Raw genomic sequence first — 27,598 nt, forward strand, 5'->3', positions numbered from 1 at the left:
TGTTCTGGACAAAGCAGAAGAACAATTACTTTCCTTGGGGCTTAATTTCTGTCCAGCCCAATCTTTCGATTATGCGGCAACCCGCATCGATGTTTACCGTTTCATAAGGAAAATGAAATTGCGCAAACACTTTGCCACTCAGAGTTTGAAATCAACCACAGAAACCATCGCACGTGATGATCAAAGCGCCCCGGAAGGAGCGCCATAGGTAAGAGCTGGCGATGTTTCAACCTATCTTGTAGTGTGTTTATCTAGGTACCTATATTGATACTCCTATTTCTGACCCTTGTCCGGTTATTAATTCACTAATGTCCATACACCGGCACAGAAACCCGTCTGCAGATTAGGTCATAGCGCATGCTGTCACATTAAGCAAGCACTATCCCTTCAGCCCCCTAGAGAAGCACACCGAGTTCTCAAAACAAATCAAACCTCCAACAGACCTGGGAAATCCCTGCAGCCATTGTTTTGATTTCACTCGAGAACTCCTGCAAAGAATGTAAGAACGACCAGTCCTTATGACATTCTTGCTGACGTCTTATGTCCATCCTTACGTCAAACACGGCACCTTTCAGGTATAAATATACCGACGCTGCCCTAAGCTAGGACACGGTGGTGACGAGCTTGGAGCAGCGCTACTTGCCGGAGAGCCCAGCTGATGCAGAAAAGCCCACGGACGCTGCCCCTCCCTTTTGACGCGCTGAGAGAGACGCTGCCTTTTCTCCTGCCGAGAAATCCAGCCTCCGGCGTTTCCAGCCGCCCTCGCGGGTAACTGGGATATCGAGTCCTGAGACGGAGATGCCAACCCTCCAGCCTTCTAAATCCCAGGTACTGAACTGACTAACCCCTTACAGAGAATTCTTGAATCAGATTCTTGGCAAAACAAACTTAACTTAAACTGCTACTTACTTACTCCCTCCCAAGTATTAGGCTTAGGTCAGGTACACCGGGGTAGGCGTAGTTAGAAGCACCAGTTGAGTACAATTAGTCAATGTATATATGTATGTATATCTTTTATCCATTTTAAGTATCATATGGCTAAGAAACCATATAAATGCTTTTACAGTATTATTTTATAATTGTTTTTACTGTATGCACTTTACTTAACTATAAGTATTGCAATAATAGCGATTCATTTCTCTTGTATGAGAAAAGAGACTGATCAATAAATAACATCTTTTTATTGAACCACGCCCATCTCTTATTTCTCTACAAACTGGTGAAACTAAGAACGCACGTACTGACTGAGTAAAATAGTTGTCTTTTGTTTTGACACAACTCTAGAGATATACTCTTGATTAGGGGAGAGCAAAGTTGTCATGTTCTATGGTTGTCAGAAACTAAATCCCTTCTTGTCTATCCAGGGAGGTTAAACTCCTCCTTGCCTATTCGAGAAAGTTTCTAGTGAACTCTGAGCTAGCTGGCACACATAACTTTAAGTCTAATATCGTCAGTAGAAGACCTAGTTAACCACAGTCCTACGTCTATACTATCGAAGATATTATTCCAATGCGCAGAGCCTATTGGGAAAATAGGAACTACACTACATGGCGCCCAACGGTTTGGATAGGCGATAAATCTAACGCAAGACATTAGAGTAACTCAGTCGTGCTTTTTCACACAGACCCTTTTTCCCATAAAACTCCAAAGACGTCTGGAGTGGGTGAAAGGTTAAATCCGCCAAATTTAGTAGGAGGAGACTCCTATGTATGGTTTTTGGTTTATTCAACGTTGAAGGATACAGTGTTCCAAAATATTGTGCATCTAATCTTTGTTTCCTTGAAAACCTGATCTGCAACAAAAACCCTTCTTTACAGCAAAATGTCAGAAACTGAAGAAGATAGGGAGGCAGCTAGAATAGCAGCTCAACTCCTAGAGGAAGACACAAGTCTCCTACAGCAAGACCCGGGTGCAATACTCATCCCGGTCAGCATAAGAAAAACTATAACTTTAAAACTTATAGAAAATGGACTAACACCGAGAGGTGGTACAGTCATATTCGTAATTGAGGCACATGAATATCGGCAGACAGAGGTATTCTATTCATGGATAAATTTTCCAGCAGCAAACGCTGTAACAAAGGAGTTCCATTATTGCAAGATAGAGGAACCTCCGGATGAGTACACCCCTTTCGAGGAGGTGGAAATACCACTCAAATACCAAGAGCACCTGCTCTGGTTTAAAGGCGCCCTAAAACATAATGATCACATCACCAGGCTCGGTCCACTAGGTAGACCAGGAGCGACGTGGCCGGTTCTAGCCGGATACACACCACATCCAGACATTGAAAAAATGTCAGTAACAGAACTTTTAACACAGTTAAAACAACTGATTAAAATACACAGACAACTAGTCCAATATGTAATGCGGACTTCAACAGTCCAACCAGCTATTAAAATTCCACAGCTGACCCCTCATCAGGGGAACACAAATAAAATCACACCACAGAACATACAGTCCTGTCTAGGTAAAGTACCCATTAAACGGGAACAAATTCCATTCTGGTTAGCACAAAAAATCACTCAAATAGAGGCGGTATTTCCAGATACCACACCTGTGGAGAAACACAGAATTCTGACTATCTGTCTCCCAATGGGGATTGCACCACATGTGGAGGACTGTGACACTTGGGGTACAGTCTTTGCTTCCATTTACACAAAAACACATGGTGTTCCGTCCATGGCGGTAATACCAGAGGTGCTAAAACAGATTCAAAATGAATACGGTCCAGAACCTGCTTTAACTCTTGGTATGAAATTACTGAAAGACTTCAAGCAGGTCTCGGCAATATTACTAGCAAACATAAAAGGGGAAGCAGCAAATGTGGCGATCCGCCAAAGATGGAAGGAAACAGATATAGCAGACCAACCATTTGAACTTGCCAGAATCATAGAAAAATCCTATGAAGAACTAGGAAGAGATAGTTTGGGTGGGAAACCAGTGAAACCCCAACTAATAGAAAATCCTGAAAAGGTATTTATTAAAAATAATCTAAACACTTCAAATAAGAACTGGGATGGAAATAAACAATCCACTCCCAAAGAAAAAAGATTCCAGTCCAGAGGAAGGTCTCCTCGGCGGAGAGAAAGATCACCGGACCAAGGACACAAGTCTCCCCAGAGGGAGCCCTCTGAGAAAAAATACAACCTTAGAAATAGGGATAATTTATAGAAACCTGATAGATATCAAGATATTGATACACGTCCCTCTCGATCTTTTCAGACTTCCTCGCAGAAATCGGAAAGAAGAGGACAGTCAGAACACAGGGAAGAGCACGTCAAGTCCAAAGACAAAGAACCTGCTCATCAAAGTAAAAAGTTACAATTTCCAAAGAAGAAGGTAGCCAGCATTAAAATAATCAAACATGCCGAGGATCCTGAGGACTCAGCTGAAAAACGGAGAGTGGGCTCAGACAATGCTAGACAGCGCAGCAGAAGTGAGCATAGCTCGCAAGATCCTGATGAATCATCTGGAGACAGTGGACACGAATGAGTACATTCAGGTGGAAACTGCAGATACCAGAGTTAGCAAACGTCATAAAATATATGAAATAACCTTACGTATAGAGGGAGATAAGACTAGGAAAATAAGGGGTCTATTTTGGGATAATCTCTCCAAGGGCTATGACATCCTTCTAGCTGAAAAAGACTGGCCACCAGAGTTTGTCAGGGAGTGCCCTCATGGCGAAGAAATGATTATGCCTGCCTTCTCAAATCATATCCCAATTCATAAAAAATATACACTTGCAAGAAAGTGGGCAGTAGCCCAGGCTCCTGCACTATATAAAAATCATGTGGGATCGGATGAGGACTCTCCTCCTCACAAAATCCAGTTAAAATCTCAACCAACTGCACAGAGGCCGTACCCAATTAAGCAAGAAGCTAAAAAACAGGTCAGGGAGATCTTAGATCAACTTGAATACCAGGGGGTGATTGAAACATGCACCTCACAAATGAACAATCCTTTGTTTCCTGTCTCCAAACCAGATGATTCATATCGTCTAGTTTTGGACTACAGACACCTTAACTCATGCTGCAAAACGTTTGCAGTACAAAACTCACACAGTGCAGCACTAATGAATAGCATAGTGCGCAAAAAATACAAAACAACATTAGACATCTCTAATGGATTCTTTTGTCAAAATATAGCACCTGAAAGCAGATATTTGACCGCTTTCTCAATAAATGGCTTGCAGAAAAATTTCTGTCGTTTGCCCCAAGGGTTCAAGAACAGCCCAGGATTATTCTCAGCGAGAGTAACAGAATTACTACAAATGTATGATGATGAGGCATTATCTTATGTCGATGACATCTATCTAACAGATGATGACTTGGATACTCACTTGAAAAGAGTGAACACCATAATACTTGGGTTCGCAGCAGAGGGTTACAAATTCAACTTCAAGAAGTCAAGAATTGCCCATCTGACTGTCCTATTCTTAGGATATGAATTATCAAGTGAAGGCAAAAGCCTGGCTGACAATTTCCTAGAGAAATGTGCTGTAATCCAAGCCCCTAGAACACTGAAAAACTTACAATCAATTCTAGGTTTCCTGAATTTCGGAAGAACTTACATTATAAACTATGCAGAGAGGGTTAAACCTCTCTATGATCTAATAAAACCAGATTTTAAAAGAATCAATTGGACTCAAAAACACACAGAAATTTTGAGATCTTTACAATCAGACATGTTAGTTAAAACAAAACTACAAACACGCGATAACACACGCAACCTTGTAATCCGAGTCATCCCAGGAAGATGCGGATTCACATACCTCACCTCTAATGAGGGAGAAACGGTACCAATAGCATACAAATCACACTTGTACACAAAAGCTGAAATGAAATTTAGCCCAACGGAAAAAATTCTAACCGTGGTACACACTGCTGTAGCGAAAGAAAGAGCCCTAGCACAAGGTAAACGAATAATCATCATGACACCAATACCAGCCCTGGAGGCGGTAACAAAGGCAAGCATTCCGAATGCTAAAGTACTACATCCGAGATGGATACAGTGGGCTAATTCCCTTGCTGCAACAGACGTGGTATACGAATTTGACCCTAATTTAAAAACACAAGAATTTCTCCAATATGAATTTGAATGTCCTCTGCCGACTGAAATTCTGCCTCTAGAACATTACGGCTGTATAATATATACGGACGGATCAGCACAACCCGCAGTGGGGGGTAAACATGCTTACAGTGCTGCGTGTGCGATTGTTAAAGGTCGTTGGCTCGAAGGGAAATTTAGACCACTGGTAACTAAAACACAATCTCTAGGAGATTGTACAGCTCAGCGAGCTGAACTACTAGCATTCAAGATGGCGCTTAAAAATACCGATCGAGAATTCCCCACACTCATAGTGTGCGATTCATATTATTGCGTTCAGTCTTTCAATGAATACTTGCAGATCTGGGTTCAAAACGGTTTTAAAGATGCAAAAGGTGGCACAATCAAGCATAAAATGCTTTGGGAACAAGTGGTTCTTTTACAAAAAGAACTACAAAAGACTCACGTGATACATACACTGAGTCATCAACGTGATGGCGTTCACGTTGCAGGGAACTCATTGGCTGATGAGGCCGCGAAGGCAGCTGTGCAAACGGCTTCCGTAGCTGCCATCACCCGGTCAAAAACAAAAATAGACAGCAAAATATTACAGGCTGTCTGCGCTACGGTAAAAAATGCGATAGAAACACTCCCGAAAGGCTTTCCAGTAAAGTACTCATACATAACTGATGCTAATAACGTTCCATTTGCTCGAATCCCTGGAGTGGGGGATAGGGCAATTCCGAACATGGAACATAGGTTAGGACTCATTATAGCGGCACACGAAGGGCTTGCTTCTGTACATGCTGGCGTTTCAGCCACAGTATCGTTATTAAAACAGAGATACTGGTGGCCACGAATGAGGAGACAAACTAGGAACTATGTTCTAGAATGTGAAATATGTCAAAGAATGAAGGTATCAACAGTGAAACGACCAGCCCAGACGCCCCTTCTAATCTCAGATAAACCATTAGCCTGTGTTTACCTGGACCACTGCGGTCCCTTACAAAGGGACGGCAACTATAAATATATCATGGTCGCAGTGGATTCATGCACGAGATTCATGTGGATGTGGCCCCAGCGATCGGCTGACGCCAGAACTGTTATAAAAGATTTGCGAGTCTTTATTGGCACATACGCAATTGGCATGCTACATTCTGACCAGGGTCCTGCGTTTAGCTCTCGGGCTTACAAGGAGGCCATGACCAGCATGGGCATTGCATTGCGGTACTCTTGTCCCTTTCATCCTGAGGGAAACGGAATTGTGGAAAGAAAAAACCGTGACATAAAGCAATCTATAACAGCAAAGGTATTAGGTTCGGGAGCTGGGTGGGTCAAACATTTAATAAGTGTCCAACGTAGTCTTAATAATCTGCCAAGAAATTCTCTGAGAGGTCTCAGTCCGTACGAACTATTGTTTGGGACTAGAATGTTAATCCAGGACCTTGATAGTCAAACTTCAGTGGTTAAAGAAAAATGCTTTGATATCAAAGATCGTTTGGCTATTTTACAGGACTTAAACAAAAAGAGAAAAGACCTGAGCCACATAAAGTTGAAGCAACAGCCACTGAAGAGAAACCACCTGTCCCAGCAAGGCCTGTCTGGATTCCAAAAATCGGGGATCTGGTCAGAGAAAAGATCGCGGTAAAGAAGGAATTTGGGCCTTCTTACAGAAAAGCAGTTCCTGTCTTGTCTGTCAACGGGACAAGATCAGTAGTACTACCGCCCCTTGCTGGTAAAAAGGAGAACCGAGTTGTATCCATCGACCTGGTTAAACCACAATCATGTGGCCGATAACAAGTAGTAGGCCAAGTGGACTCCCAAGAAGTAGTAGAACACCAAAGTTTGCTACAAACATAGAGGTTCAAACTGAAAGACTAATCACAATTGATAAACCTACAGTAAAACAACAAGGACTATGCAACAAAGCCATGGAACTTAAACCTCTTGAAACCCAAATTAAAATCTTAAATCAAGAAACACCAGTCTACAATGATGTAACCACAGACTATGCTAATGAAACAAAGAAAATTCCAAAAACAAAAAGGAATCAAGAAGCAATTGAAACAATTGACAGAACAGCATCAGGCTACTTCATCAACTTCGATGATTTTTCTGAGGATCCAAGTGAACCTGAGCAACAGCCGACAACAAAAACTTTTAAAGACAAAGCAAAGGAACTCTTTCATCAACTACAAGAAACCTACCTGATTTCTCCATGGATTGAACTATGGGTGGCACTTGGAGTATTCATCCTCATACTTTGGCTCATCATGGTACTATGCTTGGGACACTTCATTGAGGGAAAATATGTTAGAATGGACACAGCAAGTCAGAACATCGACTTGGTCCTGAAACCACACAAGTCTTCACACATCGAGAAAAGAGATCTTTCTTCAGTAAACTTCACAGCCAATCCTATACCCGGTGGGGTAGCATGGGACAAAACTGATTACGAAATCTATGGTCCGGTTGAGCTCCTGAAGTATCCTCATCAATTCAAGATTTCATTAAGTGACTTTGTAAAACCAAGCACATTCGCTGATGATTGGGACTTTGAAAGTATTAATGATATGATGTCTGATCTAGTATTGTCAGATAAATTTACAGAACATGATTATTTGCAAGGTTCATCTAATTACGATCAAATGTTTTGTTATAACCATTATGGTAACCATTATCTCCATAAATGTACTCAACCTAGAAATGTTTTAAAATTTAACCAATGGGAACATTGTGCAACTCCACCAAAAGGCAGTTCAAAGACATATTTTGATAAATATTCATACTTTTCTGGGTTCAACACAAGTAATGCAGAATCATTTTATTTCAAATTGTTAAATAAGACAGGAGTGAAAACCATGCTTACAAACACAAAATTGATATATTCAGACTCATTCTTTGAAAAAATGAATACCTTCGGTTTTGATTTCTGGAACAATAACATTGAAACGAAAACAATCTGGGGCACAAAAGATTGGCAAGTGCAAGGTATAGAATCATTATTTAGAGCATGCATGATCCCAGAACAAATGATATTTTTGAATGATACAATTCAACAAACATCCTGTCTTGGCCTAGCCAAGATTAAAGACTTAAATAAACCGTCTATTCCAAAACCAACACCTAACAGTAATAGCACTACGGAGGTTGAGATAGACGTATCCCATATTTTAAACCAAAACAGAACACATGCTGATTGGAAACAATGGTTGATCTGGCCCACAGACACAAATAACTGTCAAGACAGATTCCTGAACAAAATACAGGGGTTCACATTGACCAGGCCAGACCCAAGATACTCCCAGAGACAACATCCAGGGATTGTAACTACTTATAGTGTGGGGAAACTCTGCCTCCAGTTTAAAAATCTCTTCTATTCGAATTGATACTTTAAGCAGAATGAAGACTGTGCTCCTACAGACACCAACCCAGTTGACGTCATCAAAAGAAACATATGATCTCCAAGTTGCAAGGACAACGGCAGAGATTCATTCAATGTTATCAACAAATTGCCCCCTACACTTCGCAGAAATGCTGAACGAAATCTTAAATATTTCTGATACAAGTAGTATCGCAAGTGTATTTAAGACAGTTTTTTCAGGCGCTTTAACACCATTCAAAGCGATCCTGGGTATTTTTCCAAATTTCGTCCATTCCATCTTTGGCGGACTTCCACTCCTGTTGGGACTCGTAGCAGGCATTTTATTCTTGCTACTCTTGCTTCGTTATGGCAAGCCATGTCACAGACAAGACTCCAGCTACAATGGAAGAAACGATCCTAGCTATCCGCTACCGGGACCGCATAACTAAAGTCCTTGGCTTAGCCCGGCTACGAGATCTGAATATGACCTGGTTTCTTTCATTCAGACCCATCTGGCAGAATTGTGTTATGCCTGTATTAAGGTGCATGCTATGCGGCGAAGAATGCGTGTTGGACACCTGTCTTACACTACAATCAGACGTACCATTGGATGCAGATACTTTGTTGGGTCCGGTAAGGGCTCATACATTGTGCTGTCCCCAGCGGCTACCTATCCTGATGACGGCATTCATGGAAACTTCACCACTACGATTGAAGGGTAGTGAAGTACAAGATGAAAGCAGCATCGACCAGGTACGACCTTCTGTAAGCAGTTCTGATCAAACCATCAGTGAAAGCAATCATGCGCGTGATTGCATGGTAGCGACATTTTCTAACCTAGTCGAACTCTCACCAGAAGCTGTAGACTGTTTTTTCGAGAATCTATCTGAAATGATGTTTTCACCGGAACAGAGAGAATGAATTTAAACAAACTTGCACACGGCGTTCCCTGAACTCTGAATTTGGCCTTCAGTCTCTTGAAAACAAAATGACTGTGAACTATTTTTTTCTCTTCTCCCCTGAATAGCGAAAACTTTTTTCCAATTCCAAAATATTTACCTTTTTGGCACTTATCTTCTGCTTAAAGTAAAACTATTCTTAGAGAACAGAACTTCTATTCTTAGGAATACTAGAGATATTACATTACCTCAACCTCTAGTTTATATGCAATTCATTGTGTTTATATGTGATGAGATGGTCTCGCAATTTGTTTCTGTATCAAGAGCCATTTCATGTGTAATTTCGCAAATCATTCATGCCGATATAAAATGTGCATCTCCTTTTGAATGATTATACTGCTTGAATGCATACAGTACCTATACTTATTTCGTGCATTTTGCATACGCCATTTTTCAAAAAAAAAAATATATATGTTTTTGGGGTGGTCCGGTATACAAATGCACTGTTAGTTATGTTTACTATTGCTTAGGTTAGTAAATATGTACATAATTTCGTGGAGTGGGTGTAGTGTGTTTATCTAGGTACCTATATTGATACTCCTATTTCTGACCCTTGTCCGGTTATTAATTCACTAATGTCCATACACCGGCACAGAAACCCATCTGCAGATTAGGTCATAGCGCATGCTGTCACATTAAGCAAGCACTATCCCTTCAGCCCCCTAGAGAAGCACAGCGAGTTCTCAAAACAAATCAAACCTCCAACAGACCTGGGAAATCCCCGCAGCCATTGTTTTGATTTCGCTCGAGAACTCCTGCAAAGAATGTAAGAACGACCAGTCCTTATGACATTCTTGCTGACGTCTTATGTCCATCCTTACGTCAAACACGGCACCTTTCAGGTATAAATATACCGACGCTGCCCTAAGCTAGGACACGGTGGTGACGAGCTTGGAGCAGCGCTACTTGCCGGAGAGCCCAGCTGATGCAGAAAAGCCCACGGACGCTGCCCCTCCCTTTTGACGCGCTGAGAGAGACGCGGCCTTTTCTCCTGCCGAGAAATCCAGCCTCCGGCGTTTCCAGCCGCCCTCGCGGGTAACTGGGATATCGAGTCCTGAGACAGAGATACCAACCCTCCAGCCTTCTAAATCCCAGGTACTGAACTGACTAACCCCTTACAGAGAATTCTTCAATCAGATTCTTGGCAAAACAAACTTAACTTAAACTGCTACTTACTTACTCCCTCCCAAGTATTAGGCTTAGGTCAGGTACACCGGGGTAGGCGTAGTTAGAAGCACCAGTTGAGTACGATTAGTCAATGTATATATGTATGTATATCTTTTATCCATTTTAAGTATCATATGGCTAAGAAACCATATAAATGCTTTTACAGTATTATTTTATAATTCTGTTTTTACTGTATGCACGTTACTTAACTAGTATTGCAATAATAGCGATTCATTTCTCTTGTATGAGAAAAGAGACTGATCAATAAATAACATCTTTTTATTGAACCACGCCCATCTCTTATTTCTCTACAAACTGGTGAAACTAAGAATGCACGTACTGACTGAGTAAAATAGTTGTCTTTTGTTTTCACACGACTCTAGAGATATACTCTTGATTAGGGGAGAGCAAAGTTGTCATGTTCTATGGTTGTCAGAAACTAAATCCCTTCTTGTCTCTCCAGGGAGGTTAAACTCCTCCTTGCCTATTCGAGAAAGTTTCTAGTGAACTCTGAGCTAGCTGGCACACATAACTTTAAGTCTAATATCGTCAGTAGAAGACCTAGCTAACCACAGTCCTACGTCTATACTATCAAAGATATTATTCCAATGCGCAGAGCCTATTGGGAAAATAGGAACTACACTACAATCTAACACTTACTGACCTTTGCCAAGCTACTGATTCCCAGCCTATGGGTCCAAATATTGAAAGCAATACTCAAACCAGACTGTCAAAGATTAACATTATGCAAAAGGGGGCGGGCATAACGCCATTTAATAAGAAGTCCAAATTTGTCCCCCTCATGGTTAAAGATGCCATAGACACATTTCACGATTGTATAACCAACGAAATCAAGCAACTACATACTAAATCACGCAAACGAAATAAAACTAGTTATGACCATCAGCAAGCTAACTATATAGCGCTAATGAAAAAACTCAGCGCCAACCCCGATATAGTCTTGAAGACGGCGGACAAAGGTGGAAACCTTGTGATTTGGGCAAAAAGTGATTATGTTGTAGAAGCTCTGCGCCAACTTAATGACACTTTATGTTACAGCAAAGCTAATAAGAAGGAAAAACTTTTAAGCAAATATCGACGAGAAGGGTTGATCTCAGGAGAGGAATATAAATTCATGTATAAAGAATTCCCTGTCCTCCCTGTTTTCTACCATATTCCCAAAATACATAAAAACATCTTGCCTACTCCCGGAAGACCGATCATTTCGGCTATCAACAGCGCCGGAGAGAATGTGGGACGCTACATTGACTATTTTTTACAAGAACTTGTCACCAAATTGCCTAGCTATGTACGTGACACTGGCGACTTCCTGTCTAAAATCAACGAATTAGAATGGCAAGAAGATATGTTGCTCATTACATTGGTCGTAGCGTCCTTATATACAAGTATTGGACACACAGAGGGGCTAAGGGCCACCAAACATTTTCTGAACACTCGCTCTGCTGACTTGTATGAACACAACAAAGTCATTTTGGAGCTAATGAATTGGTGTTTAAATAATATTTACTTTGCCTTTGGTAAAGAATTATGGAGACAATTACGCGGCGTGGCCATGGGTTCCTGCTTCTCCCCCAGCTAAGCGTGCCTACACGTGGGCTGGTGGGAGGAGCAGGTCCTTGGAGCTACGCATGCAGTATGGGTCAGAGAAAAGATTGTTAAATACCTAAGGTACATCGACCATATTTTTATTCTCTGGCAGGGCACTGAGGAGGAGGCTAATTTGTTTATTCATGAAATAAATGCAAATTCCCTCAATCTCCATTTCACCTCGCACATCAGTCATTGCCAGATAGAATTCTTAGATGTACTAGTTTATGTGAAGGCTAACCAATTAACATCCACCTTACACCGAAAACCTACATCTGGCAATACTTTACTGCATGCCTCCAGTCTCCACCCCCAACATACTATACATAGCATCCCTCTTAGTGAAATTCTAAGAATCAAGCGTATTTGTAGCTCTACGCTCGACTTTGATAAATGTGTCAATGACCTCAGAACCCGTTTTCAGGAACGTGGTTATTCCAAGCAGACTTTCAACCAAGCTTTGGCTAAAGCAAGGTTGAGAAGTAGAGAAAGTCTTTTGCAGGTGTCTGATCCCGACTTAGACAATACAGAGCTTCCCATTCATTCTAATACACTCGCCAACACCTGCCCCAGATTCATCACTGCTTACAGCAGTGATGAGAAAGCCATCAAAAGGATCATCCATAAGAATTGGTCAATCATTCTAACAGACAATATCCTTAACCCTACCTTACCAGAAAAACCAATCATAACGTTTCGTAGGGCTAGAAATATGGGTGCATCACTAGATGTCAATAGTCCAGAATTGAAACAAAAAGCTAACTGGCTAAAGGCCAAATCTGTTTTTCGCAAGTGTACGCATTGTAGGGCTTGTAAATTCGGTGAAAATAAGACACATTACCATATACCTTTCAGTCCCACAGAGATTACAATAAAGGGTTGCTATGATTGCAAAACTGATTTTGCAGTCTATGTTCTGACGTGCACCTGTGGGCTGCACTACATCGGTAGCACTAAAGCACAGGTGCACGTCAGAATTTTGCAACACCTCAGGGCAATACTGCATACTGATCCCTCCTACCCTGTAGCTCGTCATTTCGCAGCCAGACACAACAAGGATCTTAATTGCCTCAGATATTTTGTGGTAGGATCAGTATTGCCCTTACGGAGAGGAGGCAACAGGGAGTTGTTGTTGCGACAACTCGAAACCCGGTTTATCCTAGAGTTTGATAGCAAATGGCCGAATGGCCTTAACAACACTGAAGACTTTTATAATTTTCTGTAATGTCACTATCAACTCATGATATATTTCATAGGATTGAGTTGCATGCCCTCTTCTTGCGACAACTCAATGTCTGTGAACTCTGTAGAATATTTAATTGTCAGATTCTGCATTACTTATCTCTCCTTTATAATGAGCAGTCAGGTTCCCTGTGGCTCATTCCTGCACCAAATGATGGAATTGTAGTAATTACCACTATTTTTGATAATCTATAGATAATCAGGTTCCCTGTTATCTATCAAAGTTTAACTTCTATGACGGTTTGCACTTTACATATGTATAATAATAACATTAAGTTTCTTTTATACATGTGTAACATAACTTTTTATGACTATTCAATTTGCGCCCCTCTTACCATTTTCGATCATTGGTACACTTTTTACTTCCTTCTCTTAATTAAATGTTATCACTATTTGTACTATTTACACATTAACTGTTATATTCTTTTATGAAAACTAATATTCTGATGAAATGATTGTTTTTAGAATTGCATTTTTAGATCGAATAATATTTTCTGTTTGTATGACGGGTAACTTATTGTTTTTTCATAGTGCATTCTCTTACATTTTATAATATAATGAGTTTTACTATCTTTTAGAATATACAGTTTGCACTTTAAATTTAGACTCTTTTGCACACTAGGCAGGGTTGTCCTAGCTTTGTTGGTTGTTAGTCTTATAGCACTGTTGGGCCCTCTCCATTGATATGATTTCAATTTCCCCATTCTTTATCATTGTTATCAATGATAACAAGCAGACTTGCACTATCTTTAACTTAAAATTGAAAATTGTACAATATTCATTGAAGTGTGTTCTTAAGACACTGGATTTAACCAGTCATTATATCAATGTAAAGGAATTTATTCCGAGATATGCTTTCGTTTAGAATTTTCATATGCAATGTTGTACATATAATGCATTCAAGCAAAAATATGGTATGTGTTTGCTTCAATGATATACATTCATAGTGATAGTTTGTTTTCCTTATCAGTTTGGTCACATGACCACTAGGGGAAGAGGGCGGCAGGCGTGGCACTTAAGCACTTTAAAAAGCAAAAAAAAGTCAGCTAGACCCTGCATGTGAACAAGGGCGGCATAGCCCGAAACGCGTCGTGGTTGGTTGGTTCATGAAAAACTGAAAAAATAAACTTACCTGGAAAGAAGTTGTGGTCTGTCTCCTGCTTCGCCGATCCTGAGGGATTGGAGGTGGTATTGCGGAGTTCCTGTTGATATATATATATATATATATATATATGTATTACATATTAACTACTGGCGATTGCCAGTAGGTAGTTATAGTTAGGACCTATTTTCCATAGGAATTCCGCAACATTCTATTTGGAATAACGTTGCCACCGGTTGACGAATCTTTATGAAATTTTTAAAACTGGTGGGGTGCTCCTGAAAATCTCGGGGTGATTCGTGAAGCGGGGGCCGAGAAAAAAGGGGGTTCCCAAAATCTGTTTCCCCCATGCAATTTTCCATAGGAACCGTTCATAGCGGCTACAGCCCGAACTGCTGAACGGAATTACACCAAATTTGGCAAAGAGGTAGTCTTTGGTTCAGACTCATGCCCTTTGCTTAAATGGTGTAAATCTGTTCAGTAATTCCTGAGAAAATGACAATTAAAAGTATATATATATCTATGGCCTAGGTGGATCCGCGTATACTGCGTGCACACTAAGCGAACCGTCCCGATCACGCGCTGAATACTAATTGGCTGTCAAGTGGTTGTCAACATTCGAAACGAGGAAATGTTGGCAACCATTTTGTGCCTCGGTGGAAGCGACGATCTAGAAATTAGTGGAACAGGTGTTCAAAGCATATAAAGGGGTCAGGTAAGAAATATTTTGACCCTCTAGACTTACTTAGGGGGTCCCACAAGGACCACTAGGGCTCCCCCCCCAATTTTTTTTGTTGAAAAAATTGAGAAATGTGCGCTGGGTGCATGGACCCACTGTAAAATAAATCAAAACGAAGCGTGGGCTTCCTGTTTAAAAATTAGCTACCTGGGAAGGTCAAATCCCGGGGTCTAAAATATTACTTTAGATGGGGGTTCAGTGGGGCCCTGTAGCCTGGGGACCGCCATTCCTCAGTGCTATAAAATAAATGGTTGAGGGAGCTCCAAGGTCTGTCTAAGCCCCGGGTATTACCACCCTCCGGGTCTTCTTATATTTTGGGAGGGGGCCGGGTGGTCCCCATTCTGGAGCAGTCGAAAGCCTGGGGAAACACCACCTCCCAGGAGTGGCTCCTGCTGTGTCTTGGGGTGCCTACCCCCAGGACACTGCTGTTTGCTATGGCAGGGCGGGAGGCCAGGTTCCCGCTCTGTCATAGCAACCTTGAGGACTTCTTAACAAGACCATTTTGCTGCAAATTAAAAAAAAAAGGTAAAAAATGCAGTGAAAATTATATCGGTCTATTTACTAGGCGACGCTAAGATGCATTAACACATTTTAGCAGCCGGTTTGCTAATGGCTCACCTCGTATCTCCAATAAGTTGCAATGTAGGCATTCCCAGTGGCAAGGTAGGTGTTCCTATGACAATATAACATGGTAGAGGGAGGCATGACAACAGCATTGTATTTACAAGGTGGCCCTGGATTTGAGGACCGATAGCAAAACTCTTGCTAATTGCGGTTTATGTCGGATCCTAACATCTGTTCTGAAGTAGACTTAAGCATGTTTAATATGCCAGGTGGATTGATATGTTAAGTCCACAGTCTTATATTAACAAGCTTTTCACTTGCAAACATAAATTATCGCTGTATTTCTCGCTGCGATGTTCGGGGCATATTTACAAGGACAGCTTTAAAATTATCGTCACTTTAGCGTTAGGAAAGTGCTGTTAAAGCGGCCATAGTGGGCTTAATAATAGGCTTTTGAGAATTCATGAGAATTCCAATAGAAGCCCAGGAGTACACCAGAACATTTTAACACTGTCTTTGTAAATATGCCCATTCCAGACTCCTAATTTTACCGTGAAGGGATCCCATCCCATGGGTGTATATTCAGTGTTGGGGACTGTGGGTGGACGCCCAATGTCCCTACAGTGCCAGTCAGCTCCCTGCGTCCTTCAGTAGTCACCATTACTTTTCCACATGGGGACCTGTTAATATGCAGCTCCCCATGGGGAAAAGCATTTTGCTTTGCATTTTAAAAGAGAGAGTAGGTTTTCATGTTCTCTCTTTCAAAATGCAAACCAAGTTTGCTATGGCAGGGCGGGTGCCTCAGCTCTCACCCTGCCATAGCAAACAGCAGTGTTGAAAATATCTTCCGGTAAGACAACAAAGGATTTTGAAGTCCATTATCGCCGTTTTAGCTGTAGTTAGCTGCCTTTAAAGCGGCGATGACTTTAACGGCGTCCTTGTAAATATGCCGCTAAGTTTTGGAATGTCAACAAACCCGTCTCCCATTTAAATAGCCACGAAGTATTTAGTGAAGTGCACACTGTGAATCGTGAAGCAACAGTGTCTGATTGTGATCGATAAATAATAGCCCATTGTTGAGTACAGAGTAGGCTAATTGTACATGGGGTTTTGTAACGTCAGTGGCTATTCCTCAAGCCTTCTCTAGAGGTTAATTCGAAGAGTTGTGTACTTCTTTTGCTCGTAATGTACATAGTGTTCTGTCATCTCAGTTTGCTTTCCCCTCTGTCATGTAGAGGATCCTGGGTAAATATAACGGCTTCTGTACAGCCAGTGCCTTTCAACCCTACCCCCAAACTGCTTACTGCCCGTTACCATAGTAACAGTTCATGGAACACTTAACTGAGCACATAGGTCACAAGTTCACCATACAATGTTGCTAATCCAAACAGCAAGTGTGCTGGACTTTTTTAAATTTTCCATAGGAACCGTTAATTGCAGCTACAGACTCTGGTAGAGAGCTGGTAAAGAGTTAGCCTCAGTATTATACTTCTAGTTATAAACATCATTTCTACGTTTTAATTTTTAAATCTTCTCTAAGGATATAATTATCACACTAAATAATAGTGAAATGTTGTCAGAAAAAGAAGACATATACACTCAGTTTAAAAAAAAAAACTTTTATTAAAACAAAAACATATAAATAGAAACGTAACTTTAACATAACAGTATAATGAACAAAATGTGAGATGGACTCCAATGGTAGGAACGTAGGTAACCTGCAAAACAAAAATGAAAATAAGTCTTTAAAATTAGATCGATGTGATTGAATAAGGTGAGAGATTACATCTTTACGAAAGGCCAGATCGTTTTTTCTCACGTGCACACTCAGAGGAGTGCACTATACCCCTCCACAGAATCACCCTCAACAGGAGTCTGTAGGTCAACACTGCTTGTAGGCTTAGGCCTAGCTTATGGTATAGATGGTATTTAAAATGAGACAGAGATGTGACTGAATGAGGTCAAAGATCACAAATTAACATAACACTTGGTAATATTGCTTATTCGCATGTGTGCAGTGTGCCTGATACAACCCACCCCTCTCATAGGCCCACGCTGAAGAGGTGTCTGTAGGGAAGTGCCTGCTGGGTCAGATCTACAGTATGGTCCAGCAGGTCTTTAAAATGATTCAGAGATGAGACAGAATTAGGTGAGAGATCACGTCATTATGCAGGACAATATCATTTATTTGCAGCGCGTTTAATTGGAGGCATTGTGTATCTAGGCCGCTCTGCTTACCTTTTGAAAACACTGTTTTCAGCAGAGCTCAAAACTTGAAGTCTGCTTTGGTTCTATACTGCAGACTGTATTAAATTCAGCCTTGATGTATTTATGTGCAGAGTGGACAGCAGCGTCCATTACTTGAAAAGAGAAAGAGAAACAATGTGAGAGAGAGGGAGAGAGAAAGAGAGAAAAAACGACATTGAAAGTGTGAGAGAGAGAAAGTAATAGATGGAGCAGGAGAGGTAGTGTTGATACTGGAGAAAATCTTCATAGCTCACCTTTTTGCCTACGGTGTGTGTCCAACCACATGCCGGTTCATAGTGCACCCTCAAGTTTGGTGATCTGAAAGATAGTATAGAGTTAGTAATAGCAGAGTACATACAACTGCACACGTATATTTCTGCGTTATGCCTTTGGACACTCATGATACTGTATTACATCAACGTCCACTGCAAGGAGGTATCTGTGCTTTCTTTTTCTCCCAGAGTACTATACCCATGCACTCCCACTGCATAGCGGAGAGTTCTCTTAACTGCGTACCCAGACTGTTGTACCCCATGGACTCCCAGTGTCCGGAGGTGAGTGCCCTTTCTTGTGCACCCAGACTGTTGCAACATATCCACTCCCACTGCCCGGAGGTAATTGTACATTCGGACGTACTCTACTTGCTGCACAGTATTCAGTCTCTCCGCCCACAGGTGACTTCTCGTTGCTTCGGAAACAAGCTTCTTTGCTCACCTTGTGCCATTGGCGTGATTCAAAGAGGGTCCACCACGTGTCAAAGCAGCCTTCTTATCCGTTGTTACGATGGCCACGCATCATTACAGAATCCTCAAACATTGAGCTTTGGAGGTGTTGGGGGGGACGCCAATTTCTGAAACACAACCTGTTAGATAAAAAGGAAGATAAGATTGTGCGTCATTTCTTGATCGAAGGAGAGAGGAAGTGAGAGAGTGACTGAAAAGAATATTCGCTGCTCACCTTTCTGTCACCGGTGTGTCTTACACCACGTGCCGGGACATAGTGCACCTTGAAGCTCTACATCTAAAAGATAGTAAAAGAAAGATGTTATGATTGGTAATTGTTACTATTTTAATGTGGAGTAAAATAACATCTCCTTTTCACACACCTTCCCTCCCGCATTAAAAATACAACTATTTGTACAATTCCAACTTGTTTAATGGGCTTCGATTTATGAAGAATTAGTAGAGTAGTAATGTATTCCATCTGGTTATAGAAAACAAGTGGTGCGCAGTGATCCACGTGGTTTCAATCATCACGAGCGACGGACTTTTGACTGACTATAAAAACTTTCCTGCTATAGAAAAAAAATACAAATGCAATAAGATACGGTATATAGGACTGCGTACTCCTAAATCACTGCGTCGCCTTTTTGTATCCAGTCTGCTATACCCCATCTACTCCCTCCGCTGCGCACCGAGGCCTCACTGCTTACCTTTTCACGGACAGGGTACGTTCTACATCATGCAGTCCCGCTGTGCCACCAAGAAGTCTCACATTTGGTGCTGAGTCTTGATATCACCATAGCAAAGAACATACTCGTGCACCTAGCTTCATCGCAGTTTCCTCACCCGCTCAGTCCTTACGGTACCACTAACTTAGTGACCAAAGAGGCCGCGCACATGGTGGTGGGCCCCCTGTTTGGTAGTTTGGGCCTACATGCGGCATCCAAACCACCAGGACGGGCCATCACAGCGCTTATGATGGGAGCAATTCTAAAATGGTGTAGAGCACGTGAGCCCCGTCTTTTTAATTGGTAGGGTCACGTGTTTAGTGACGCATGTGCTGAATGGGTGTGATGTGGGTGTATACCAGCCATGAGGGAGTGTGTTTGTGCCGTTCTGACAACTGGACCAGGAACTAAGAAATCACTACAATGGAAATCTGGGCCATGTAGTGTTGCTGTGTTTTCCTGGAAGCGTAAGCGGAGTGGGCTGGACTGACGTATGGCAGTGCTGCGTGAGGATGTGAACGATGATTCCGGAGTTATGGGCGTGGCTCTGTCGTGAGCTATATGATGAATCAACTGATTTGGGCGTCTGTGTTGTAATGCTGCCGTCACCCGGGTCTTACACGTAAATGTGTCATTATATCTGTAAAGTCCCACAACATGGAAGATACGGGGAATCACTAATCCTACATTTATCCATAGTTGCACACATAAAAGATGGTGGACATAACTAATTTCTGCGAACATGGAATGTTTGTTGTACATTCAGTGGAGTATTGTAGCTGTAGTAATACAGGTCTATAAAAGCTTTAGTTTGCAGTTTTTGGCACATGAAGGGCAACTAATATATATACATATGAGGTCATTCGGGTATACTGACGACCTTGGTGCTGGAAATCAGTGTTCGAGGCTCGGAGTCCTGTTATTATAGAGAAATTACGTAATCTACGCGTGCCTGCAAATGTACTGTAAATACGGTGCTCATGTAAATTGCTGATATAGTTTTGGGTCGTTTTTGCGCTATATAAATATGCTAAAAAAAAACAAAAAACGAGCAATAGCACACTTAGTTTGCAGTATTGTAATGATCCACTTTGTATGTTCATATTTGTAGAATGAGCGAGAGAAAGTAATATAATCTATGTTTTTGTTACTGGCAGAGGTAAAATGGTTGCATACGCTATTTACAGCACAATATAATGTGGTAGGGCGCAGGGGCAGCATTTTACAAACATAATAAGTACACAGACACAGATAGATAGTTGAAGTGGGTACGGGCACGTGTGCTCGACTCTATTTTATTACGTTGCTGTTGATAACAAGTAGAATTGTAATCATGATATCATACACAGATATTCAATTGTAAATGGTTTATGACTTTATGACTTTATGACTGCTGTACAAAGGTAGGAGCACTGTATGTGAAATAATACACAGAAGATTCTATCGTGAAGGGTTCATGAGTTGTGGTGCACTGAGGTAGGGGCGGTTTGTGTGGAGACTGCGATGATGCGTGGTTCAGGCAGACCGCACTGGTAAGAATGTCTTTTGACTACTGATTTTTCCCTTAATAAGGCCATGTGGCGATTATTTATGGTGTACTGAGTTAGTGGTACGTCTGGTGTTTAGCATGTGCTCACCCTGCGATGATGCGTGGTCTGAACAGGCTGCACTCAAAGCATTGACTGTTGAATACTGGACTGCATGAACTTTGAGGGAAAAAAAAACTACCATTGATGATTATCAATTGCTCTGCAAACTAGGTCTACTGATTGCTCCCCATAACAAATTTAACTATTGCACTTCACGCAGTGCATTCTAACTTTCTCAAAATGGGGACCTATGTCTGGTGACGATGTTGAAGGTAATGCTCCAGAGGTACTTGGTATTGCCGGTGGTGGAGGAATATTTTGATGCAGTCTTCTACATTCTTTGTGAGCATAGTTCACAGGATGCAGGGATTGAAGGTGCTTGCGCATACTAGCAGTGCCACAGGAGTATTTTTTGGCTCTGCCTTAAATAAATGGAGGCTGAATTCAATGCTGTCTGTAGTATAGATTCAAAGCTGAATTCAAGTTGTAAACCCTACTGTCCCCAGTGTACATGGAAGGTAGTAGTTAGCATAATTATAGAAGAATGCTTCTTTTTACTTATTTCAACAAAATCTGAATACATACAATTGTCTCTGCTTTAAGTAAATCAAGACTGAATTCCCTACTGTCTGTAGTGTAGATGCAAAGCTGAATTCAAGTTGTAAACCCTGCTGTCCGCAGTATAGATCTTAGGCTGGAATGCATCATATGTAATCACAATTGAAATAACAGATGAAACGTATGGAATACATTGTCGAAATATGTATGTTTCAGGGACATTATAGTTCAAATTGTGACCTGTGCTGTCCGCAGTGTAGACTGTCATTAAGTGTGCCTTTGCACTTGCAGCGTGAATTTTATTCAACTAAATCTATAAGTGATATAAAACAGATCTTGAAAGAAAGGCTACTAAAGGGATATTGTGTAGGTTTGATAGGTGTTATACTTAGTTTGATTTGCACTGAGTTAGTGGCACCTGAAGCAAAAAGGTTCTGTGGAGCTTGCGATGATGCGTGGTCCGGGCAGGCCGCACTGATAGTAATGTTTTTTGTCTTGTGCATTCTGCCTTAGTAAGGTCACGTGACGATGATTTTTGGTGCACTGAGTTACTAGTACCTTTGGCAGTTAGCATGTACGTACCCTGCGATGATGCGTGGTCGGTGGGGGCACAGTAATTGGAGTAATGTCTTTTGTCAATTGAAATCTGCATGAATTCAATTTAAATGTTATAGTATGCCTCATTGTTGACATAAAATTGTTCACTCTTCTTTGCGATGATTAAGGTGCACTGAGTTATTAGTATCTTTGCGGCTGAGCTAGTACGTAACCTGCGATAATGCGTGGTCCATGGGGGCCACATTCTGACCAATGTCTTTTGTCTGTTTAGTTCTGCCTGCATACGGCCACGTGGCGATGAATTATGGTGCACTGAGTCAGTATTAACTTTGGTACTTAGTGTGTACATAACCTGCAATGATGCGTGGTCCAGGCAGGCTGCACTGGGAGAAATGTTTTTTGCCTAGTGAATTCTGTCTTAGTAAGGCCACTTGGAGATGACTTGTGGTGCAGTGAATTAGTGGTACCTGAAGAACTCAGCGTGTGCGCACCCTGCGATGATTCATGGTTCGGGCGGGTCGCACTGGTACAGTGTCTCTTGCCTACTGGAATGCGTCATGTGCAATCGCCATTCCACCTGAATCGTGACCCCTCACAATGTAGATCGAAGGCAGTAGTCAGCACAGACATCAAGAAATTCTTTTTGTTGTATCCTTTAACAAAATCTGAGGACATAAAGTACAATTATCTCTACCTTAAAAAAATCAAAGCTAAATTTCATGCTGTCCGTAGTATAGATCCAAAGCTGAATTCAAGTTGTGAACCCTGCAGTCCGCACTGTAGATCGAAGGCAGTAGTCAGCACAGATATCGACGAATGATTTTTGTCACGTATTTTAACAAAATCTGAACACATAGAGTACAATTGTCTCTGCATTAAATAAATCAAGGCTGAATTCCCGACTGTCCGTAGTGTAGATGCAAAGCTGAATTCAAGTTGTGAACCCTGCTGTTCTGATCTAAGGCAGTAGTCGACCCAAACATTGAGGAATGTTTTTTGTCATATCCTTTAACAAAATCTGAGGACTGAGTACCATTGTCTCTGCCTTAAATAAATCGAGACTGAATTCAATGTTGTCTGTAGTGTGGATGCGAAACTGGTATCAAGTTGTAAACTCTCCTGACCGCACTGTAGATGGAAGGCAGTAGTCAGCACAGATATCGCCGAATAATTTTTGTCACTTATTTAACGAAGTCTGAGGACATAGAGTTTAATTGTCTCTGCCTTACATTAAATCAAGGCTAACTTCAATGCTGTTCGTAGTGTAGATCCAAAGCTGAATTTAAGCTGTGAACCCTGCTGTCCGCAGTGTAGATCGAAGGCAGTAGTCGATACAGACATAAGTCTGCGGTACTATGGCGCTGAGTTTGCAATGGGCCTGTATTGAGGAGGCACGTGGTTGTGGCGGCAGCCACGTGGCAGAGTGAGGACCTTCGCTGTGGCAGAGTCTTTTCTCTTTGCAGAAGTGAACCGCACCCAAGGCGTAGGCTAATTACTCTTACGCTGGAGTTGCGTACGTTGGACCAGCCCATTCCCCTTCTGCTTCAAGGGGGGGGAGACAACGCAGCTACATGACCGAGATATTCCCCAGAGTCTGAGATAATATGGTTGCGTCCACTGTGAAGTACACTACAAGTATCAATAGTATATCTACACACGGAAAAGATTTTGGTTTGTATAGTGAGTTGTGTATAGCCTATCACCGGTAGTATTAGCATTGTGTACATTATTGTTGATGTGCTTGTTTACTCCCTTATACTTTGTTAGGTGCCACATCTCTGAACATTGAGCTAGTGTGCTGTTGAGGGGATATATTATTTTGAGAAGGTCCATTGTCCTGTTTTGCGCTGCCTGTGAAGTAGTAGAGGGGTCAGGGTCAGGAGAGGTGGTTGTAGTGATGGTGGCGCTAGGTGGTGTGATTTTGCTGGGTGTTGGAAGTGCATAATTAGTACCTCTATTACATATTTGTCTTTAGATATGGGTGTAAGTTGGATGTAATTCACACAGTACATAGTCGACGTCCTTACACTAGTTCTATGTTGATATTAATTTGTTAGTGGTAAATGGAACTATCGCATGTTTTTTTAGGTAGCATTGTAGATTTGTTTGGTGATGAAAGTATGGGAAATGGTGTCTTTTTTGTTTTTTTCTACAAGAACGCCTAGTTTGTATATTATTAACGTTAGTTGTCGTTCTGGTTTGTAGCGGTTTTCTTGGAGGAAGGAATAAATTGAAGAGTGGTAATATTTGCAGTTTTTACTACATTGAGAATAGGATGATAATTATAAAAGATAGAAAAACAGATATGCTTAATGAACATTCTAATTAGGAATTCTCATTTACCAAAACCTTTGAAATTCAAATTCACTGAAAAAACCATAGGTTTCAGGCAGGTTATAGTTAGGAATAAGCATTTAAAAAACCTTAGAAATTCACAGAAAAAAACATAGGTTTCAGGGGTGTTATAGTTAGCTGGACATTTGACTCATACAAAACCATTGAAATTGCTCCGTTATAGTTAGTTGTACTAACTGTAACTCTCGCGCCCGCAATCCTCTGGTGATGATGTCACATTTTGCATCATTCATGACATGGTCAGTGACATCACTGATGACATCACTGATGACATCTCAAATGACATCACTGATGACATCATCCAGTGAATGTGGTTTGGTTTGTTATTTAAATATGTATTTTATATATTGAGGTTCCGTTATTTTTGACTTCGCTTCGTAGTCAGCCTCCATCTTGTGACACTCGCCATTTTGTGTTGCCCTCACTCAGGCGACACGGCGAGCATAGTGTTTTTACCTTTTCAGCTGCTCGCCTCTCCTGTTAAAAAGTAACACTTTGTCCTTGTTTATAAAACTGGTGTCAGGGACTGGCCGAGTTAGTTAATCTATGTCTAGACTGATTGATCCTTGTCTTAGATTTCTGTTTTGGTCCCACCATTCTTTCTTTATTTTATCTTGTTTAACTGACCTTCACTATTCTCTCCGTGTATTCTCCTGTTACACAACTGTCCTTTGAGGCTCGCAAATACGTCCTGCCAATTGCAAATTGAATTACATGCACTAGCATTGATTAACTTGAGGGGAGTGGAGAACACGGGGTCTGAAAGAAGGGCGTATATAAGATACTCGATAGCTTGTTTTCGAACTTTTCTCATTTGTCAGTTTTGTATGTTTTGGGAGTGGGTATTGTAAATATGTACGCTATAACAGACTGTTCGCCACGGAATGAAGTGGCAGTCTCCTAAGAATCCACTTTCTGTAACTTCTTGGACAACTGTGCTTAGCTGCAGCTAATAAACCTGATTTTCTACGCCTAACGGAGTGTCTCGTGTCTCTGTCTGATAAGGCAGGTGAACCCGGAGATCTCAGGCGCGCCCTGCGCCGCTAGACCCATAAGGCCCGGTTCTCCAATTGGTGTCCCAACATGGGGCGACTTCAGTGGTAGCGGTTCAGCCCGAAGGTCGTGAGGAGCCTCGCAAGAAAATTCTGTAGGATTCGCGAACCACGTCAAGCGACCCCTGTATGTCGAAAGTGGACCGAAGGTCTTTTTCAGAGCAGCTACTCCTTTCTGACGGCTGCAGATGACTGCTGCCCTGACTGTCGCCCTTCCTTGGCCCTCTGGTGATGATTGGTATCGCGAGACGTTAGACGGACACCTGTTGGCGTGAGAAAATATTTAGTTAAGTATACGTGGGTAGCTCCCACTCTTTTGTTTGGGTTTTTATTCGACAAATGCATTAGTCGAAGCCGAGGGGTAAGTACGTTTGTGCTGTAATAATTGCCTTAAACCCCTTGAAGTTTGAGATTAGTCCAGTTCGTTACGAAATGGCTGGACTTAGTAAGTTTAAGAAATGTTACTGTTCTAGTTGTAATAGGGATTCCCAGCTAGAGGACTCTTGTCCAATGCCTCCGGTTGGAACTCCCACTTATGAGCTCTATTCAAAACATGGTCTTGGTCCTATTATTTTTAATGATACATGGATTCGATATACGAAGAAAGATAGTGTTCTGCAGTGGCCACAAAATGGTAGCTTTGAGCCTGACATATTAGATAATTTAGAAGCAATTTTATTTAAGCGAAAAGCCCGGCCGGCAATGTTTGACTCTTTCCGCCTCTGGCGTAAGGAAGCCAAACAGAAATATTAAACAAGCGAAAAAAGATAAGAAAGCACAGGATATGACGATCCTACAGGCTGATCAACAGTTTAAAAATAATGAAATTGATCAAATGACTGACATTTCAGAACGACAGCATTACATGGCAATAGATAGATGTTATCCGGTGTTGCCTCCTCCCACAAAGAGTAAAGATCTTGACGAAGATCCTTTAATGTCTCATCTGTTGCGATTACCTCCACCTTATGTATTAGGTGCTAATGCACCTCCATTACAACCTGTTGTTCAGCAACCTGTTGTCCAACCAGTTATTCCGGTTCCTTCACAATTGCCTCTTCCAGTAATTCCACCCCCACTTCCTTTGCCACCGACTTCGGTACCTCAGTCTCCTTCACCGTCAGTTTCTTTTACCACTGATAGTTCTTATCCTGCTGTGCTTAACACGTTGTTTCCAGTCGTACTGTCAGATTCTCCTACGGCTCGTCAACGATTAGTTGATACCGTTTCCGGTCTTCTGTTGCCTTTCTTCGGGTCTCTCAATTTGACTCCTGCTTCGTCCCGAAGACAATCCCGTAGTCAAATTCCGGATACTGACGAACGAATTAGGTTAGACTCTCTCGCTCACAATTGGATCATGAGTGGTCCACTGTATAATGTGCACGATATCTTCGATACTTTTCTTCAGTGGAATGCGCCCACGCAGAGATATGTTTTTAATGTTATGTGTAATACTCTGATTAAAGGATGGGGTGATATGGATTTGGAGTTACCTCCTCAGGGTTTGTTTGATATACAGGCTAACTTTGATAAGGGTCTTATTGTGGGTTCCGATGTCGAGGATGCTGTTCGAACACTTATCACTTTTAGGTCTTCCTTTTTCTTTCAAGCTTCTCTTGAACCGGATCCTGCGGTAAGGCATAAAGTGAAACACTATCCTATGCGAGAAGTTCCTCCTATATGGAGAGATGCGGTTCCACAGGCAGGTAATGTTCCAGGTGTCCCTGCTCATTTCCAGCGTATATGGGTACATGTCCCTTGGAAAAGATCTGAAGTTCTGGAGCTTAAACAGTCTTTACCGGACCCTCGTAAGAATCATGCTGGGTATTATAAAGAGTTGTCCCAGACAGTTGATGCGTGCGTTACGAATTTGGCAGATATTGATTTGCTGATGGGAAATGTAGTCCCTCAAGCATTATGGGCTCGGATTCGTAAGGAGGACCACGATTAAGCTTTAGGTGGTAATTGGGCTGCTTTAACTGCCGCAGATGCTGC

Source organism: Lissotriton helveticus, chromosome 4_1 (assembly GCF_964261635.1).
Source record: "Lissotriton helveticus chromosome 4_1, aLisHel1.1, whole genome shotgun sequence".
NCBI classification, from domain to species: Eukaryota; Metazoa; Chordata; class Amphibia; order Caudata; family Salamandridae; genus Lissotriton; species Lissotriton helveticus.